Source organism: Varanus komodoensis, unplaced genomic scaffold (assembly GCF_004798865.1).
Source record: "Varanus komodoensis strain SLA01 unplaced genomic scaffold, ASM479886v1 scaffold9, whole genome shotgun sequence".
Lineage (NCBI taxonomy): Eukaryota > Metazoa > Chordata > Lepidosauria > Squamata > Varanidae > Varanus > Varanus komodoensis.
Genome location: NW_025336598.1, coordinates 9,181,108 through 9,202,875, shown reverse-complemented (window position 1 = coordinate 9,202,875; position 21,768 = coordinate 9,181,108). Strand labels below are relative to the sequence as shown.

Genomic DNA, 21,768 nt, shown 5'->3' with positions numbered 1-21,768 from the left:
TGAGACAAATAAGATGGTCTGGTACTCCCATCTCTTTAAGAACTTGCCACAGTTTGTTGTGATCCACACAATCAAAGGTTTTAGCATAGTCAATGTAGCAGAAGTAGATCTTTTTCTGGAACTCCCTAGCTTTCTCCATGATCCAGTGTATGTTGGCAATTTGATCTCTAGTTCCTCTGCCTCTTCGAAATCCTGCCTGTACTTCTGGTAGTTCTTGGTCCACAAACTGCTGGAACCTAGCTTGCAGGATTTTGAACATAACTTTGAGAGCATGTGAAATGAGTGCAGTGGTGCGGTAGTTTGAACATTCTTTGGCATTGCCGTTCTTTGGAATTGGAATGTAAACTGACCTTTTCCAATCCTGTGACCACTGTTGAGTTTTCCAAATTTGCTGCCATATTGAGTGTAGCACTTTTACAGCATTGTCCTTTAGGATTTCGAATAGCTCAGCTGGAATACTGTCGCCTCCACTAGCTTGTTGTTGCTTAGACTTCCTAAGGCCCACTTGACTTCACATTCTAGGATGTCCGGCTCGAGGTCAGTGAGCACCCCGTCGTGGTTATCAGGGACTTTAAGCTCTTTCTTTTATAGTTCTTCTGTGTAATCTTGCCACTCTTTTTAATCTCTTCTGCATCTGTTAGGTCCCTGCCATTTTGATCCTTTATCATGCCCATCTTTGCATGAAACGGTCCCTTCATATCTTCAATTTTCTTGAAGAGATCTCTGGTCTTTCATATTCTAATGTTTTCTATTTCTTTACACTGTTCATTTAAGAAAGCATTCTTATCTCTTCTAGCTATTCTCTGGAATCCTGCATTCAGTTGTGTGTATCTTTCTCTTTCTCCCTTGCCTTTCACTCCCATTCTTTCCTCAGCTATTTGTAAAGCTTCCTCAGATAGCCATTTTGCTTTCTTGTCTTTCTTTTCTTTGGGATGGTTTTAGTTACTACCTCTTGTATTGCAAACCTCCATCCATGGTTCTTCAAGCACTCTGTGTATCAGGTCTAATTCCTTAAATCTATTTGTCACCTCAACTGTATATAAAATTGTTGTATACCTATGCAAATGTCTTCTATGTCTATGGAACAGTAGCACTGACTTCACTATAAAGCTAGGTTTGCACGTAAATTTGTTGTATGGCATTGGGCCAGTTAGATGCTCCATTGGTTTAATTCACTGCATTGGGTTGAAGATAAAGTTTGCGGGGGAATATGCACCCTACCCTGTGGCCCTCGGCAGTAGATCATGGGATCTTTATCCATCCCTTTTGGGGGATCCCAGTGAAGACCACTGTACTTCACTGCTCCCTTGAAAAATCAAAGGGTGATACGAAGAATCCAGAAGTGCTGGTGGGTGATCAGGAGTGGGGGGGAAAGGAATTAGGAGTAAAGTAGTAGCAGGTGTGGAACAGGTTAGAGCTGGTGTTCTTTCTGTTTCCCCACTTCCCTGCTCCCAGGTTGTGGATTATGAACGTTTGAAAGTCCTGGTGCTACATGCTGTGTTGACCAATTTGAAAATTCTCCCAAATACACTGCAAGAAAAGGGCAGGAGTATTTCTTTGCAAAGGAACAACAATAACCTCCCAGGAATCCCCAAGCAAACATAAGAAAGAGAAAGGAATCCACTGCATATAAAACTGCAAAGCACATGGAAATAGCACCAGGGCTAATCCAGTCTTTTCTCCCATTACACCAACAGCTTTTGTTCTCAAAGGGAAAGTTAGTTAACTGTGCTCTCATGTTCAGCTTCCCACCACTAGCATTTGAAAACATGTCAAACATTTCCACAGCTATAGAACCAACAAATAAGTAAAAACCATCATCCCTTGTCCAACCCCTTCACATCTTCCTGAAACTAAAGATTAGCCTAATCCCATGTCAATCACACCCAGCCAAGCTACTGCAAATAAGTCACTCACAGTTAAAGTGTCTGCCAAGAAGTGTCTGCTGCCAAGAGAAAATTCTACCTACTTGACTTGTTTTCCCCGTTCAGTGACGCAGTATTGAGACCATCCCTGAATTGTACAAATAGCCTGAAAGTTGGGAATGGGAGTAGTACAAATTTCTTGTGTTAAGCATGTTCTCCAATAAACTTGTCAAACTGCAAAAATGCCCCCATTCCCCTCCCCATTATTCAGTTGTTACCATCTTCTTTCCAGATATTTTTCACACACAATTGGAAGTGTGTGAGGAGAAAATGTCTGAATAAGAGTTTCTGTCTTGCATACCAAACATGCCCTGATCATTGCACAGATAGAGAAGACTGATTTTAAAGTACATTTTCTCTCACTTTTTGAAAGGTAAAACACAAGAACAAAGGATCTCTTTGTTATCCATACTCAGAGAACATTTATTATTAATTAATCAATTGAGGAAAAGACTAGTCCATCCAGAGGAATATTTCAATGACAAATGACCTTCTGTAGTAAAGAAATTTATTAGGTAGCCACTTTAACATGGAAATTTACAAACTTACAATTAATGCATATGACCAAACACTTGAGGTAAAATTCTATCATGTACTCACATGTGTGCAATGTGGCTATGGTGCTTTTAAAATCCCCTGAAAGAAATGGGCATGTTCATTTCCAGAACAGGGCAAGTAAGTGGAACAGGGTGAGTAAGTGCTGATCTGGAAAAAAACAAAACAAATATTTCCACTCATTTCCGGGGTTATTTTTGGAAGCACCAAAGCTGCATTGTGCACAGAGTTGGGCCTTGTGAATTCTATACAACCATCAGAGTAGTCCCATTAGATATGGCCCAAAGTGGCATATTTGCTGAAAGCTAACGGACCATTTTAGAGTAGTAACAGCTCTTATAGGTGTTTAGAAGTGTTACAATCTAAAATATAAACATTCTGTCTTTTAGCCTATGATCCATAAAATCTTTGCCTGATTGGATCATTTCTTCATTAGCTTTCTTCTGTCACCATGATGATGAGATCCCAAAATATATAATAAAAAAACTCCAAAGTTCAAACTGCTTGCTTAAGGATCCCTTTCCCCACACATACACCTTAGCCTGCCTGCATGAACAATCTGCAATAACAAATTTGCATAAAGAAAAACAAGTTGCTTGCTGGAGTGTTGGTCTGAGATAAGACGTGTGCTCAACAATTTGCTGTGGTTACTTTAGGATCAGCAGTGTTTGTTCCAACCAGACCATGCAGTTTTGCTTAAGATAAGAAAGCTGTGACATTTTAACCATGTGATACTTTGTTTACCATGTATTATAAAAGAGGGCCCAAACACCAGATCATGAACCAATACACATTTGGATATCAACCGACAGTACTGGGATATAACCTCCAAAATGAGAGAATGAGCTCAGTTGGAATCCAAGGCAAACCATTCAACATCACAGTAGTCCAGGTCTATACCCCAACCACTGGTGCTGAAGAGGCTGACAGGTTCTATGAAGGCCTACAACACCTTCTAGAATTAACACCAAAAAATGATGTCCTTATCATCATGGGGGTTTGGAATGCTAAAGTAGGAAGCCAAAAAATAACTGGAATAACAGGCAAGTTTGGCCTTGGAGTACAAAATGAAGCAGGGCACAGGCTGGTAGAATTTGGTCAAGAGAATACGATGGTCATAGCAAACACTCTTCTCCAACAACCTAAGAGACGACTCTACACATGGACATCACCGGACTGTCAACACAGACACCAGATTGACTATGTGCTCTGCAGCCAACGATGGAGAAGCTCTATACAGTCAGTAAAAACAAGACCAGGAGCTGACTGTGGCTCAAATCATGAGATTCTTGTTGCAAAATTTAGGCTTAAATTAAAGAAAGTAGGGAGAAACACTAGGCCACTCAGGTATGACCTAAATCATATCCCTGATGAATATACAGTAGAGGTGACAAATAGATTTAAGGAATTAGATCTGATAGACAGAGTGCCTGAAGAACCATGGACGAAGGTTCACAACATTGTACAAGAGGTAGCAACTAAAACCATCCCAAAGAAAAAGAAATGCAAGAAAGCAAAATGGCTGTCTGAGGAAGCTTTACAAATAGCCGAGGAAAGAAGAGAAGCGAAAGGCAAGGGAGAAAGAGAAAGATACACCCAATTGAATGCAGGATTTCAGAGAATAGCTAGAAGTGATAAGAATGCTTTCTTAAATGAACAGTGTAAAGAAATAGAAAACATTAGAATATGAAAGACCAGAGATCTCTTCAAGAAAATTGGAGATATGAAGGGAATGTTTCATGCAAAGATGGGCATGATAAAGGACCAAAATGGCAGGGACCTAACAGAGGCAGAAGAGATTAAGAAGAGTGGCAAGATTACACAGAAGAACTATACAAGAAAGAGCTTAACGTCCCTGATAACCACGATGGGGTGGTCTTTGACCTTGAACCAGACATCCTGGAATGTGAAGTCAAATGGGCCTTAGGAAGTCTGAACAACAACAAAGCTAGTGGAGGTGACAGTATTCCAGCTGAGCTATTCGCAATCTTAAAAGACAATGCAGTAAAAGTGCTACACTCAATATGGCAGCAAATTTGGAAAACTCAACAGTGGCCACAGGATTGGAAAAATTCAGTTTACATTCCAATTCCAAAGAAGGTCAATGCCAAAGAATGTTCAAACTACTGCACCATTGCACTGATTTCACATGCTAGCAAAGTTATGCTCAAAATCCTGCAAGCTAGGCTCCAGCAGTTTGTGGACTGAGAACTACCAGAAGTACAGGCAGGATTTCGAAGAGGCAAAGGAACTAGAGATCAAATTGCCAACATACGCTGGATCATGGAGAAAGCTAGGGAGTTCCAGAAAAACTTCTACTTCTGCTTCATTGACTATGATAAAGCCTTTGATTGGCAAATCTAGACAGTGTACTAAAAAGCAGAGTCATCACCCTGCCAACAAAAGTGCGTATAGTCACGGCTATGGTTTTCCCAGTTGCAACGTATGGCTGCAAAAGCTGGACCATAAGGAAGGCTGAGCGCCGAAGAACGGAGGCCTTTGAATTGTGGTGCTGGAGAAGACTCCTGCGAGGCCCTTGGACTGCAAGGAGATCAAACCAGTCAGTCTTAGAGGAGATCAACCCCGACTGTTCTTTAGAAGGCCAGATACTGAAGATGAAACTCAAATACTTTGGCCACCTAATGAGAGGGAAGGACTCCCTGGAGAAGAGCCTAATGCTGGGAACAAGTGATGGCAAAAGAAAAAGGGGACGAGGTGGCTAGATTGAGTCACTGAAGCAGTTGGTGTGAGCTTAAGTGGACTCCGGGCGATGGTGGAGGACAGGAAGGCCTGGAGGAATGTTGTCCATGGGGTTGCGATGGATCGGACATGACTTTGCGACTACCAACAACAACAACATGTTGAGTTAGAGATAGATTTAGACCATTATTTTAAGAGCGATGTTAAATCTCAAATGAATGTAATGAATATTAGTGACACTTGGAGACCCATGATTTGGGGAGAATTATTTATATAGCAACCCAATTAAAAATTAAGCTCAGAAAATAAAATATGGAGCTACTGTTGAAAGAAATGTCCTCCCAACAATGTCAACACATCATCATGAGTTCAGGAAATATTCTTCACGAGCTTAAGAAAGCTCACACAGAAAGCCCCAAACAAATCACTAGACCTGGTAGAAGTTACCAAACTCCTAAATTAACTTATCTCAAATAAAGGTGCTTTGAATTTTGCAAGTGAGCATCAAGGTTTCTGACACTAAGTATGCACAAAAATAAATGAACTTGACCTTTGTATTGATAATCACAATGGAGACAAAATCAATCCCAGCCACAATAATATTGAAGGTTTTTATAGATTAATACTGTTTGCAGACTAGTTATCCCTGACTGAATTAGTATAAATACTTATCTATTAATGATCCAAATAGAAATTTAAAGGCAATACCAGTCTTTGACAGAGGTAGAAATTGCCCACAACTCTGATTTTTAAAAAATGAAATTTAAAAAAACTCAGGAATAAATAATTTCACATCTGAGTGTTACAAGCAGATGTCCAACAAGTGAGTGGTCCTTTGTAAAAAGATATTAGATGAAATTAGCCACTTTGGTAATTGGAAAAATTAGTTGTTATTCCTAAACATGGCAAAGATAGATTCTTGACAGAGTCATACTGGTCAATTATGTATTTATTAGTTTATTTATTTGTATGTCATCTATACATCAATACATCCCCTGGGCAGTTTATAAAAGAGTGTGTCCATAATCAATAAACATTAAGAAATATATATGAAAAGCACTATTACCACCCACATCAAAGCATTTGGTGGGGTCACTAATAGGATGACCTCTGATGAAGATCTTAGGGACTAAGCAGGCATTCAGAGGAAGAAGAATCCTCCTTAATTGGACTTATAAATCAAAGATCAATGGCTGAACATGTTAACTGGTGAATATATAAACACAGAAGGGGTCTTACGTCAAAGAGATATTGGCAGATTTATTTTAGAAGACACCCATTTAGCCAAAGCATTCCTTGTTCTTTCCAGTGTTGCTTCCATTCTGGCTATGGGATAGGGATGGCTTTGACTGTATTGTTAGATAATCTTCATTTTGTGCTGTTTAGAAACTTTTTGCAAAAAACCCCCCAGGGCCCTTATTAGGTGGAGGAAACATAGCCACATACAAATTGTGTGCAAAGATTTTCCAGGATTCTAGTTCACATGGAAAGCCTCACAGATACAGGAGTCTTTCAGACCATCACCCTCCATGACAAACATAAGGGAGGAGAAGGATGGGGTGGAAATGTTCCGTTGCACATTCATGCATTGGCTAAAAGCCCCTTCTGAATGCCTGAATATGACTCATTCATGCTGAAAATATTTGGGCACAGTCATTCAGTACACTTTTCCCCCCTCTGGGCATCAAAGCTTCCTGGTATGCTTTTTTTCTTTTTCTGACATGATGGCAGGGTGTGTGTGAAAAACTGTTTATCAAAGCTCAGCTTCTGGAAGATTATCTCTGGCATGAATTGAGTTGCCCAGAAAACATGAAGGAAAAACAACAGTTGGAGCTGGAATCTTCCTCTATGTTTGTATCAACATGTAATTTCTGTGTGCCAAGAAGTGGTGCCTGCTAGGCTCTGAGCCCAACCACAGCTATGTTTTTGTAGCACTTGTGGAGGTTATTGTAAAAACATTCAGTTTTCTTCTTTTCAGGGGAGTTAAAGTTCATGGTTGAAATTACTGTCCTTGTTTAAAACAGTGACCTGATTGAAATATAATCTCTAGGGCTCATCATTTTTTCTATGTAGAACATACTGTGCTCTTAAAGGTGACATTTAAGAACATATTTTGAGTTTGGGGCACCTGCTTGTAGACTAAAAAGTGCTGAGAACAGCACACAAGTGCAAAGCCATAGAGGCCCGCATGCTGGGGGTCATCCCTCAGCCAGCAGAGTACAGCAGGCCAGAGTGGAGCAAGCAACCTACCGGTTGCTTCCCTTTAGCCCAAGGCTTTTAAAATAATTAATTAATTAATTAATTAATTAAAACCTTTAGATACCATCCACCATCGCCAGAAGGCTCTTCAAACAGTTTACAATAAAAAATTAAAAGAACTGATGCAATAAAGCCATACAACATAATATACATAGATGTAATATGGGCCATAACACAAAAATCCCAACCAATTACATAAAGAAATAATAAACAATCCACAACAATCCAATGATAGTTTAAAATACAGTATTGAATGGCATAAAAATGGCTTGAAGCCTTGAAGGAGGAGGACAAATTTCCCTCTTTCCTTCTCTCTCTGGCATTGTGGGGGTGGGAGAGAATCACTTTCACTATAGCCCCAAAACCTAATTGGTCTTCCTAACTGAGATAGGAGTGCCTGTTCTGTTCAACTTGGAACAAAGCTCTGGGAGAATCCAATGAAGTTCAGAGCACTGTAATGTGTATTCAAGGTACTTTCCTGCTGGGTGGGGATGATGGGTGGGATGGCCCTCTGCATATTTCCATTTCCACAGGTCTCCAACTGTTAAGGCAATGCTATGGCTACATCTCCCTCTTTCTTGCCCACATATTGCTGCAGCAGTTACAGTGGTTTCCTATGTCCATGTGAGGCCTGTCAATTGCAGAATCTTCTTCCAGGTATTTCTTTTCTGCCTTTGACAATGGCAGTCTTACCTAACTTTTAGCAGCCCATCTGCTAAAATGTATTTTCTTAAAGATGTATTTAAGAAAATGCACTTTTTCTACAAGAATTTTTCCCACTTTAGTCCAATTAACTTTGCTGGAAAGAACTACTGGCCTATGCTTGGTTATCATGCCTTCTTCACAAGACCCCTTATGTGCTTTGTAGATGGGCATTGCAATGAGCTAGAAAATCCTGTGTCACTAAGAGGAAGAAAGCAAAGCTTTGTGTAACTCAGAGAAACATTTACAACAGCTTATGACTGAATAGTCATAACAGCAAGCCAGTGCTTATATATAATTGTTCCTTGAGGGAGCTGTCTCAGATCATTTGTCTGCCTCAAAGGATGTTCCTCCAGAGCTACCCATCAGAAAGACAGAAAAATGACTCAAATTGCTCAGTTGGTTTTTATTTCTTACCAGAAAGAGTGTACAATTTAGGGTTTCTTTGTTGTTTACACATCTTAAACAAGAAATATGACAATGGCACTGTTTATGATCAGAATAGCTCTTTTTGTGTGAATGGATACAGATGCCCTCCACCTGCTAAGTTAAATATGTCAATTTGCTGCATCTCATGGTGGTCATAGGGCATTTTTTAAAGAGGAAAATACCTGCTTTCTCCGCCAAATGCTATTTTTCAGCAGCTTTTGGCTTGCCTTTTGATGCATTGTATGATTTGTCCATGAGAAGTTACTCCGAGGGACTAAGTTGCATTTATAAGACCCAAGCTGAATTCCCTCTGAGCAATCTAGGTGGCCACTTTGCTTCTTTACTATCTGGGCCAACTACTTTCCAGACACTGCTCTGGGGAACTGAGCATATTTTCCCAGCAAACAATCGCTCTCACAAGTGGTCAGCGTGAAAACTGGCACCTTCTAGCAACCTCACAGTTACAGAGCACTTGCACAGAGACAACTAGCAAATTGCAAGGGAGAGGTGTGGAAGTTCAATTTGCTCAGCACTGAAATATTTTTGTTTATTTATTTGTTTAAAACCAAAGGTCTGCTCAAAATGTAAAAGGTATGATTGCCAGTTAAAATATCATCATTCTTGTGTATATCTTGCATATAAACATTCACAAGTAGGCTCACCATAAAACACAGAAAGCAAATGTTTCCAGCCCCTGCACACATTTGCTCTAATGTGTACTAACAAAGGCAATGATTATAATCAACTTCTATTGCCCCTGTGGCAGATGCTCATAAGCCTCTGAGCTCACCCGAGGCTTGCCAGCATCCAGAGTAAGCTGTGAAACATGGTGGCAACCTGTGCCTCCCCTTCCCTGCTTTTATCTAGACAGCTGCTTCCAGCTGTACAGATATGCTGCAAAGGAGGGGGAGGGAAAGAGGCTGTGGTGTCCCAGATGGTACTGGAAGGCCATAGAACTACAGCTATTTTTATACTCAAAAATATTGGAGACATGTAGCGTAAACTGAAGTGATTGCCCCTCTCAGAAGTCACCTATGTGGCACATGTGAGGCAAGAAAAGGTGGGGATGAGATGGTAAATTTCTGATATGGTAAAGTGGACTTTATTATTCCAGCTAGCAAGTGGGGAGGGGGTCACACCTTCCTATGCTCCTCAAGATGCTGCCACTGTATTCTGCTAGATTTGTAGGCCAGGACTTATTCATTGCAATGGGGAAAATAAAGAGACATCACATAGGGAGGGGGCAAGGAAAGCTTGAAAGGCTTTGCACAGGTTTGCTTCTCTCTTGCCAGCAGTGGCATCGCAGAGCAGGGGAGGGCAGCCAGCCGCCCTAAGGCTGCAATGGCCCTTCAGCTGAGTATCGTGCAGCACTCAGCCTAATGCATGTGACAAGTCTGAACCTCTGGCAAGAGTGATCTTTCCCTTCACTGGGAGCCTAGGATCGCCCATAATCATCACCCTCAGCAGCAATTATGTAATCTAGATTTATAAAACATAAATTAAAAGTAAAAGATAGATTCTTAAAATCATGTTGTCCAGAGCTGTAGTGGTACTAGCTGGAAAGCCTATAGCTGTTCCAAAATTGAAGAAATATAGAACCAATTCCCACTGAACTGACTTGGTTGTGTTATTCCTTCCCGCTCAATAAATGTTTTAAAATCATGATTGTGTATGTTTCATCTCAGTTGACTGAAGGATGGTTGAAGGACTGATTTCCAACTTTTGCCAGTAAGATACAGTTAACAAAGCACAACTATTACAATATGCTATTTCCTTACATGTCTACCTTTAATAAAATAACATGAAGCAAGAGTGGGGTCGCATAACTTATTCACTCTCTAATTCATTGTACAATATCTAACCAATATTTTCAGCCTGATGACATTCCTCCCAAATACATGCAAATGTTCTACTTCTCCTTCCACATCTCCAACACAGATTTGATACACTGGAGTACATTCCTGCCTGCCTAACTGGCATATAATATTGTTCATGGAATAGTTTGTATTGATTTCATATGATGTAGCAATACAGCTTTAATTTTGTTACATATACCAAATAATCATCCGAAAGTCCAGTACTAAATCTCCTTTTTCAGTTCTGCTTCAAAGCATCATGTGCATTGTATTGCTTATCTTTAACAAGATCATATTTGTTTCTAATAACAGTCCTTTTTGCATCCATGAAATGATTTTTCCCAAATAATATTAAGACTTAAGATTTATGTCTTTTCCCTTGATTTAAGGATTATTTGAAATTGTCAAGAATTGGAAAAATTGTAAGTGAAAACAAGTAGATGTTTGAGCTTCTGTATTCTTACTGGCAATATAACTCCTTCTGATATGGAGTGCTGAAATCTAGCCCTCTCTTATCTAAGTCTCACATCTCAAAATATCCTTTCTTGTGTCTTTAAATCTATATCCTTGAATTACAGCACCTAAAGGGCCAATCTGAACCTACAGTTAATCCATATTTTTTTTCAATCTCTTTCCCTACACCATCGTATTTATAGCTTGGTCCCTACCTGCTCCATACACACACACCTCTTGTGAGGAACCCAGGTAATTATCTATGTTATCTGGTATCCTGCAGGTCTCAATTTACCTTTAGATGATTTGAATTAAGTTGGGAAAATGGGATAGGAAAGGGTTTAACTCCCTACTCCCAGCATCAAATTCAAACTCCCCAACCTTCCTGCTGTGGTTGCTCTTTTCATTTTTACTTTTTCAACAATCATAGAAGATCCAATCACTAGTTGAACAGTAGTTTGGAAGGCATAGATTTATTCAGGAAGATATACAGGCTAAGAAATAATTGTATTTCCTTTCTTAAAGAAATGTTTAAACTGTGTCACCCTAGAAGTAAAACTAAAAATATACTCAATTATTTTTCTTTTAATTTCACAGTTTCTACAGCTGCCAAGGGAATTACATTCTGTTAAACACACCAATTTGAAAACTCTTTGAGATTACAATAACCACAAGATGACAATGGAGTAAGTATAATTGAAATTAAATGCATCCAGTGGAGGATTCTCCATTTTATGTCATATAAATTGATTCTAATATAGTGAAAGAGGAAGACATTTACACATGAATAAAAACAGTGCAACTGTATTGCTGCAATGAACTAGGCTGTCCTTGAACGTTAAAGCAGTATCAACCAGTCTGATCTCCAAAGCCAAGATTAGTATTACTAGCCTCATCCTATGAATGCTGGCTCTTCTCACAGTCCATGTTGAATCAGTACTAGAGTCACACTGACCATGGGTACAGACCCCACTGTCTGTTCCAGACCAGCTGCACAAGCTTCCCTCTGCAAGGAAAATCCAAGTTTCCCCAGCTATGTATTTAGGTTTGACAAGTGAACAGAAAAGAATCGGCCTGGATAGCTCTTGAACCTTTTAGCAAAAGAAGGCTACAGAAATCAGCAAGCGAAGCTTTTCACAGCATGGAGATAAGCATTAGCATGTACTAAAAGGCATCAAGATCGACAAGTTCAAAACCTGTTTTGAGCAGTGGAAAAATGGTCTCGATAGGTGTATTGCATCAAACGGAGAGTATCTTGAAGGTGACTGAAGTATGAACATGTAAAAATAAATACACATTTTTTTATAAATAAATTCCTGGATTGTGTGTTGGGGTGGTTCCTCTTGTATATGCACATTAAAAACTTGTACTAATTGGTGAGCTGTGAAATAACTTCAGGTCTTTCTCTTCATGCCAGATTTGATGAAATAGAAACCTAAAGTTGTACATTAGGTTTAGAGGCCCTTGCTCTTTTAATCTCAATCCAGCTTTCTCTTCAGATGGGGCAGTGCTGTTGCTTAAGACACTATGGGGGTGATGGATCATTGACCCTCTTCTTTCCCTGTATCTTTTCATTTAGTGGGATGGACATACGTTCAATGATGAGCTATAGCTAGAGTGGGCACAGCCACACAAGGCTGATGAAGGATCAGGCAAGATGCACAAAAATAGCAGCAAGTGGGAATTGAGGATCATCATGATGTCAGCAAAACTCTGTTAAACAAATCAATTATCTTTAGATTATATAAGAAACTTCTGATAATCTTGAATTGTTGCTGCATTGCTTTTGGTTCAGTGTGCATATTAGGATAAATTAAGCCAATGGATTTCTAAATCAGAGTTTAGAAAAATAGATCTTATGGTATGAAACAGAGACCTCCTTGCCAGTGGTGATTCAACCTGCAAAGGAAAAGGACTTTGGCTGCATAAGGGAAGGTGAGTCCATGCAGACTAATGTGCAAGCAAGCAACATCCTTGTAAATCTGTAGAACCAGAGCGGAAGCCTTTCTGATATTCAACGGCCAAAGGGCCACAACATCCCCAGCTTGCTGCATATTGGGCTTACTGCTTGCACAGCATGGAATGTAAGGTGGCCCCTTTCCCATTTGTTTTCTCATGTGGCCCCAATCTGTGGCCAAGCCAAGTTTATTTTATGTATTAATAAATTTATATTCTGCAACCGATTAGTCCAACAGTCTAGGCAGATTACAGAGCAAATAAAATCAAAACATATATAGCAATGAAATAACAATAAAACAGTAACATACATAATATAAAATAAACCAGTAATATAAAGAAAAATATAACAATAAACACCATTCACAACAATATCCAGTACACAACAATATGCAGCTGAGAGTAGGATGGTAACGTAAGAAGTTAAAACAATATGGGTTAAAATGCTAAGACTTGATAAAATCTAATTCCATTAACATTTGTAAGAGAGAAGTTCAATTGTTAAAATGTCTGGCGAATAATGTTGCTTTCACCTGGCGCCAAAACGATTGTAAAGAAGGCACGAAGCAAGCTGCTCTTGGGAGGCTATTCCATAAGTTGGGCACAGCCCCTGAGAAGACCCCTCTTCTGTTAGCTATCCTCCTTACCTCTTTGTCGGGTGGTTTCCTCACGAGGGCCTCCAGACACAATCTTAGGGGTTGGGTATGTGCATATGGGAGCAGGCAATCTTTGATCTATCCTGGTCCCAAGCTCTATATGTTAAAACAACTAACTTAAATTTGGCCTCTCAACTGGTAACCAATGAAGAAGATATAATATTGGAGTCACATGGGCATGAAATCCTGTTTGCACCAGCAGTTGCGTCACCCCATTCTGTACCAGTTGAAGTTTCTAGATTGTCTTCAAGGGCAGCCCCACAGAAAAAGTGCGTTGTAATAGTCCAGTCAAGAGGTTACCAGAGCGTTGGTCACTTTGGCAGTGCTCTACCTGTCCAGGTAGGGTCGAAGTTGGTAAATTCATCGTAGCTGAAAGAAGGCACTCCTGGCCACTAATTTCCTCACTCCACCCTATTCCTGCCCTACCTATTCACCAGAAATCAAGGTTTGCAACTCTAAATGAATCTCCCATTTACACATACTAAACTCTCCTTGTCCCCTTCCTTAACCAAAAAATGACATCCCATGAACTATTTGAGCTTTCTTGCTAACCAAGGTAACTGAGAGAAATTTAACCGGTTTCAGTCAAAAGAGAATGCTACTACTTTCCTATCTGGCCAGTTGTTTGGAAGGGAATAACTATGTGCCCAGCCTTCCAGTATCCATCAAGGGCATCTGCCCCACTTCCCCGGTGCCTGGATCTCCATGCTGCCAGCTATCTTAGTGTACACACATGCATAGGCCATATTTGGATGCTCCCCCCCCCACACACAGATGGGTGGAGAGAGCAGAAGTAGGGGAGACATGCCTGGTGGAAGAGAAGGCTGCACATACTTGTTCCCCTCTCCCTCATGAGCCAAATTAGGGAGACTATTATCCAATTCAGTCCATTTATCTTCTTTGGTACTTACTGAGATAGTATATAATCCAATCTACACTTTCAACAGTACTGAATTTGTTAATTTTTAATACTATTTTGCCTTTAAATTATTACTGTACTAGGGAATATAGTAGATTTCTGAACTAGTGGAAAAGATTAGAGATAATGAAGAGTGCTAGGTTTGTAATTATTTTATCTTTAGGAGAAGCTATGCCTCTCCTTTAACATCTTCAGACAGTTGTCCATATTTAATTTTTTGCAGGAAGCAAATATATTTAATTGCAGTCGATTCAAAATGCATGGAGTAATCAGCTAAAATATTTAAGGGACAGTCCTATTGTTAATAAGTGTAAGCTAACTTTTCCAGCTCTATATGCATATTCTTTGTTTAGAATTTTCATTTCTAATTTGTAGTTGCTTAGATTGTAGAGAGGTATAAAGGTGCTCAATTTAACTGATGTGATCTTTGGATGGCTGCCAAATATCAAGAAAACATATTGAGATGACAATGCCACCTGAAAGTATCCAGAAGTTGACATTTCACTGAAAGATAATGAAATAATTATTTTATGAAATTGCAGTATGACACTTCGATAAATCATTTTAATGAAATGTAAATTTGGGAAGAGGAGAATCAACTGTGATTAACCAAAAAGTAGTTGAGTCTCACCAGGTTGAAAGAAAATCTTTTTAATAGGGTCAAAACAGGATAAATCTCTTATTGAGCATGGGTTTGCACACAGAGAATTTATTAAATGTCTTTGAGGTTCTATTCATAGTTGTGGAACAAAAAGCCAGGAGAAATGTCTGGCTGTGTAGCTCACAGTCAGGACCAAACCTGGAAAAAAAAGCATATTGCATGTATAACCCCCCACTACTGAGTTAAAGCTGCTTTTCATTTTTCAAAGAAAGGAGCAGTGCCTTTCCTCCCCCACCCCCACCTTCCTAAGTTGGTTGAAAGTTCTCAGTAGGTAGCCAAAATATTAGTCTAAATGTGTGAACTAATTTAATTGGTCTTACCTTTCCATATGCCTGTCATTTTACCACCTGTAGCCTTTCATTTGGGAAGATCAAAGCACTTCTTATTCAAAGGATGCCAGAGACAATTTCATCCAACAATACAGTGCAGCAATTTTTGTCTTAATAAGAAGCAATATGCCATGGTGTACTGTAGCACCTTAAGTGGAAACAAGAGCAGCACATAGTTTTGCAAGGAATATGTAGCTGAAATGTTTTTACTTGTGTTTAAGCGTGGCTGGGTGCTGTAGAGAGCAACCTGAGTATGTGCAAGCATTACTGGCTTCACACTTTCAGGGCCCTAAAAACAATCTCTGTGGACCCCTGTCTGAGTGCAACCATGTCTTCTTCTCCTCCACTTCTCATCACTGTTGATTTACTCGGCCTCATCTTCCAGGCCAGTTCCAGACAGCCACCAGAAAGGACCGTGTGGTGCAAATGGAGGATGTTGCTCCATATTCTAACCCACTTCGATAAGGCAAGTGAACTAGCAAGGAGGAGGAGAAACTGGGCCAGGAGTTTCCAAGGGTGGCAGGGGTCCTCTGCTGCATGTTTGTCAGCCCTTGTACAAAATATAACAGAGAGAGGACACTGAGAACAGACTATTACATAGATGAACGCTACTGCAGGTATGCAATTTATATTACTCGGAAAAGGTGCTTCAGATGGACAGTCCAGCTTGGAGGAGGCATATGCCTTCACTGACTAGAAGCTATGCAGCGGATAAAAAGGGATAATGATCATTCCACAATGAAGTAATTCTTCTCTAGTGGATGAAAGGAACACTTCTCTTTAGTTTTTGATAGAAACAATGCCTGCAAAATTCAAGGCAAAATTTCGTATTCCAAATAGCCATGCTAATGATATTTACATACACAGCTGCTGCAATGTAGGAAATGGAAGAGCAATCTAGTAATCCGTTAATCCAGGTTATTGTCCTGGATTGAAGAACAAAATGATGCAGCTGCCCTCTTCACACATTATATCTAGGGTAGCTCTGAACATGAATGGAGGGGAGTAGATGGTAGCTCTGCCTTTGGCATACCTGCCTTCCAAAGATTCCAGAATGTAACAAATGGAGAATTTAGCAAGAAGCTCTGCTTTCGCGCTTGCTCTACAGCTCCTTTATGACTACCAGCTCCTACTATTCTTATGTATGTATCCATATTGCCTGGCAACAGAATCAGTATTCCTCTCCCAGAGCTGCCTCTGGGACTCCCACTCCAAACTATCCCATCCTCTTATCTTTTTTACTATCTAGTCTGTGATTGATTGTTTGATTGATTGATTGACTGACTATTGTTTAAATGAAGACAGTTATTGCTGTTGCTTTTGATTTTTTAAATTACAAAACCCTATATTATTGATTTCTTTTTTGTATATTTTGTTTGACTCTATATTGGCCTTGTTGCATGTTGCCTTCATTTCCTTGGCAGAGAGGTGACTCCTAGATATTAGAAATAAATACATAAAATAAATTACAGTTTGCAGATGACAGGAGAATAAAATACCATGGTCTTTGGGAAGTTTATGCTCCTGATATATCCATATGTGTTATATACCTACTGAGGGAAGATCTTTGTATTAAACTTGTTCAGTCCTTAATCTTAATTGCCACCATTAATTAATTAAAGTGCCAGTAGAGTTCAACTGAGGGTTTTCTAAACTATTAATTGAAGTGCATTAATAATGTGAATTACTACCTCCTGGAAATTAACTGGCAGCCATGAGACTTATTACACACTGGACCTCAGGTTGAACTTGCCTGCTTCGTGTTTAGATAAATCACCCATGTCACCCAGGCTAGAACAGCCAAGGACACAATTTAAAAGTGATTGAACATAATGGGAAGAATGTTTATTTCTATAGATGCTGATTTGGTTTCATACATTAAGCATCAGAAAAGTTCTGCTATCCCCAGTTTAGGAAGGAAGGCAGGATCAACAATTGAAACGGGAAAAAATAATTATGACCTACAGCAGTTCTTAGAAATTTCTTGCTGTAATAACTAAGTAACCACATGAATTGGCCTAATCTTAAAAGTATTTGTTGCTCAAGGAATAACTACTCCACAACACATAGTTATCTTCAGGAATTCATTACTATACAATGTTGTGGTGATGGCCACTTCCTTAGAATAATCTTTAAAGTGAGTTAATTATTGGAGGGAAAGTCAACCAGTGCATAATGGTCCTGAACAATAAATCAATCTTTCATGTAAAAAAGCATCATACCCCAGAATAGCAGATCCTAGGGTTAAATAACTTTTTAGAAAGTGTGTGGAATGGAACAACACTTACTACAACAAAAGAGCTACCAGATGCCTACAAGAACCCCAAAAGCAGTGTGTGAAGTCAACAGCCTTCTTTTGCTATTAGTCCTATTTACTCCAGTATGAAACACTAAAGCATACTTTGGCTACTGAGGCACACCAAAGAATGTCAGATGATCAGTCTATGCTTTATAGACCCAGACTTTGACTATGTAGATCACAAGAAGCATGAAAGGTTCTGAAATAAATAGGTGTGCCTCAGCACTTGATTGTTCTGATGTGTCTTGTATCACAGACAAGAAGCTACAATTAAGACAGAATACAGAGAAACAGAATGGTTTTCCATAGACGAAGTTGTCAGACAAAGATGCCTTTTGTCTCCCTATCTGTTAAATCTGTATGCCGAACATATCATAAGGAAAGCTGGATCAGGATCAGAGGAAGGAGTGAAAATTGGCAGAAGATGCACTAATGATTTAAGAAATGAGGATGATATGATATTGCTGGCACAAAGCAGCATTGAATTGAAACAATTACTGTTGAAAGTGAAAGCACAAAAACAGGACTATAGCTGAACATTAAAACAAAAGTAATGGCTACAGAAGAATTACACTGCTTTAATGTCAACAATGAAGAAACATGCTGCTTTTGTGGCATTTTGCATACCTTGGCTCAGTCGTCAATTCAAACAAAGACTGCAGCCAGGTAATTAGAAGAAGACTGAATCTTAGAAGGGCAGCAATGAAGGAAATAGAAAATATATCAAGTGTAAGGACATTTTAGTGGAGACCAAGACCAAAATAAACCACACTTTTGTATTCCAAATCACTATGTATGGCTGTGGAAGCTGGACAAGGAATTTCACAGGAAAGAAAACTGATCCATTTGCAGCATGGTGCCAAAAGAGAGCTTTGTGAATACCCTGGACCAACAGAAAAATAGACAAGTGGATCCTGGATCAAATCAATCCAGAACTTTCCCTGGAAGCAAATGTGATGTAACGAGGCTGTTGTATTTTGGGCATATTATGAGATGGCCAGACTTTCCAGAGAAGACAATCATGCTTGAGCAAATCAAAGTCAAAAGATGAGGAAGAAGACAAACTATGAGATGAACTGATTCCCTAAAGCAGTGGTGGCGAACTTATGACACGGATGCCACAGTGGGCACGCAGAGCCCTCTCCGCCATCACGTGAGCTAAGTCACCCAGCATCGCCCCAGCAGCCGAGCATTGGATAACAGCGCACATAGGGGCCATGCACATGCTCGGAAAGGAGTAGCAGCACCAGATGATGACGTCACAAGCTGCGACTCGTCTGAGCTTTTGCATGGCCAGTCAGTACACTGCCAAGGATATAAATATATTTGCTTGTATTGGCTGTGAGTTGTTTTTTCTAAACTAAAACCTCAGTTTTCAGGTTTTATTGCAGTGCTGGCACTTTGTGATAAATAAATGGGCTTTGGGTTGCAGTTTGCATACTTGGCCTCTAAAAGGTTCACTATAACGCAGTTAGGGTTAGGAAAAAAAGGTGTCCTGGTATGATGTTGATGGTTGGAATGTGTTTAGTATGGGCAGAAATGTTGAGATGGGCAGAAAAGGTACTCAAGGAAGGCTTTTTCAAAATCACCCTCTTTTCAATGGTATTTTACCATTATATTAGGGCCAGGGGAGTGTTTTTTCTAAACTAAAGCCTCAGTTTTCAGGTTTTATTGTAGTGTTGGCACTTTGCAATTAATAACTGGGTTTTGGGTTGCACTTTGGGCACTTGGTCTCTAAAAAGTTCGCCATCACTGCCCTAAAGGAAGCCAAGGTTGTCAAGGACTGAAGATTTTGGAGGGGATTCATTCATAGGGTCATCATAATTCAGAGAAGACTTGATAACACATAATAACAACAAATTCTATGTGGCTCCATTTAGACAATAGACTTGAAGTATAATCGTATGCAATTTTTGACATAAATGTATAAACTTGCATAGGATTGTGCTCTTATTCTGTGCATATCTTATTCTCCTTTAAAGCTACCTAAGTCTGTGGCCATCACCACACTGCGGCAGGAAATCACATACGTTGCTTTTGCCTTGTCAGAAATCAATCCTTCCCTCCCTTCCTTACTTGTCCAGACTTGAACAGGTGTGTAAGAATGCTAAATTACAGGGGCATATTATCTGTATGCCTTCACTTTGGCTTGCCGTTGCTAGAGTTCAGAGCAGGAGAAATTATACCTGACTTGGGCCAGGCCCCCTTATGAACTCACCCAAGTCTTAAAATCTTGAGGAGAGACCTTCTCATCACCTCACTGATCTCCAAGGCTTGTTTGGTGGGTTGATTTGCTTCAATAACACACAGGCTCCTTTCCAAGGGAGGCCACCTGGCACCTTCTCTGGTCACCTTCCACTGGTGAGAGGTAGGAGGCCTTTAACCTATTAGCTATTCCAAATGTTTTGAGGCACATTTTAACAAGATTTAATCTGCAGCTTTTTATTTATTTGTTTTCTCAGCCCCTATTTTGCTTATGTAACCCTAGTGAACATATGTATATGACATTGTCTGTAGGAGGGGCTGATAGGAAAAGCAAGGGGAAGGTGATTTGGAACAGGGGGAATGAAAGAAAAAGAAAGGAGGAGTGGGAAAAAAACTCTCTTTTCAACAAGAAAAGAAGGGGGGGCACGCAGAGTGCGCACGTAGGCAAAACGGCTGGATATTGACTAAGTGGCTTCCTGCTTACAAATAAGCAAGATTGACAAGCTGGGCAGAACAAAATGAGCCTATCGTAGCCCACAGGGGGCAGGGCTGGATTAGGAAGAAGGGCTGGTGTTGGGGCAGTGCGGAGTAGGTGGGCGGAAAGAATGTAACTCTCAGTACCCTATTAGCCAATTAGGGGAAAGGAGGAGGGAACAAGTGGCCCTGATTCAAAAGGAGTGTGTGAGCATGTGCTCGGGTGAACAGAAGAATTGGGAAGGAAACCATTCCCTTCTGTTCCCTTTATTGCAATAAAGTTTTAAAAAGAACTTTCTGCATGTCTGGAATATTTTTCTCTTCCAACAGAAAGGAAAGAGTGTTTTTTAACAGGGGCAAAATGCTCAGTCAGCCCAGCCAGCCACTGGAGGGTCTCCACAGAAGGAAAGCCTCTGGTCTCAGATCAATTGACTGAGAATATTCCTAATCTTACAGGTTCCAAATCAATAATCTCCTTGACAGGAGCTAATATTACTGATGGTTGTAAAGAGAGACTCCATAGGGAGAAAGCCCATGACCTAGGATACATTGACTGAGATTGTCCCTAATTTTGCAGATTCCAGGCCCAAGCTGCAGTTCCAGCAAGATGATCCTTCTTCAGCATCTGTGTGCAAGAACAGCACTTAGTCTGAGCTGAAGACTCTTAAAGCACCTTGCGGTGGTTTTCCTTCTTTGTTGCTCTTACAAAATACCACACGCAGCCTTCTTGCTTCTGTGCCATGGACTCTCTTGGAGGGGTACTTAGGAAATGGGAATTGTACAGCTGTAAAGCACATGTTACAAATTATTTTGTTTTGTAAATGTCTGGTAAAATACATATTTGAATATCTAATCTTTCTGATTTTTTTAAAAAATATTATTATTTTGGAGACATGACTAAAATAGCTGCATGAACCAGTGGCCTGTATTAGCCAGTTGGCATTTATATATTGTTATTTTCTATTTTAATGTGATTGGTTTTATTAATATTGTTTGCCAGCTTGAGCAATGCAAAGAAAAACGGGATAAAAGATTAAATAAAAGTGCTTACCATTTCTTCCCTAGTCTCCTGCTTTTTGTACTCTCTAATCTGATGGAGAGTTCTGGAGTTTTCTGAAATCTTGGTGAGTCACAATAAAGGTATTTTGGATTATTTTCTCAGGGACCAGCATGCCTATCTTTGATTTCTATGTGCTTTGGAAAATACAGTATTTAGCTGTTGCTGGGTAGGGAATCTATTACCAGATGAAAGAATGCAGATTTTCTACCACCTGAAGAGGGAATTTGCACTGAGGGTTCCAACCACTAGGTAATACCATTTGTCTTCAATGGACTTGTTTACTTAGTGCATCACCTACAATAAATTTCTGCCTTTGCTAATATCAAGACT

The 21,768-nt window shown here is 39.8% G+C and overlaps 1 long non-coding RNA gene across 1 annotated transcript in view; it reads left to right on the top strand.

Moving 5' to 3' along the window:
* Window positions 1-21,416, top strand: part of LOC123017264 — a 26,407-nt gene extending 4,991 nt beyond the window's left edge. Inside the window, exons 3-4 of the long non-coding RNA XR_006413565.1 lie at window positions 11,477-11,565; window positions 20,956-21,416. This is a non-coding gene — a long non-coding RNA (uncharacterized LOC123017264). The remainder of the gene's footprint in view (window positions 1-11,476; window positions 11,566-20,955) is intronic.
* Window positions 21,417-21,768: the final 352 nt, after the last annotated feature.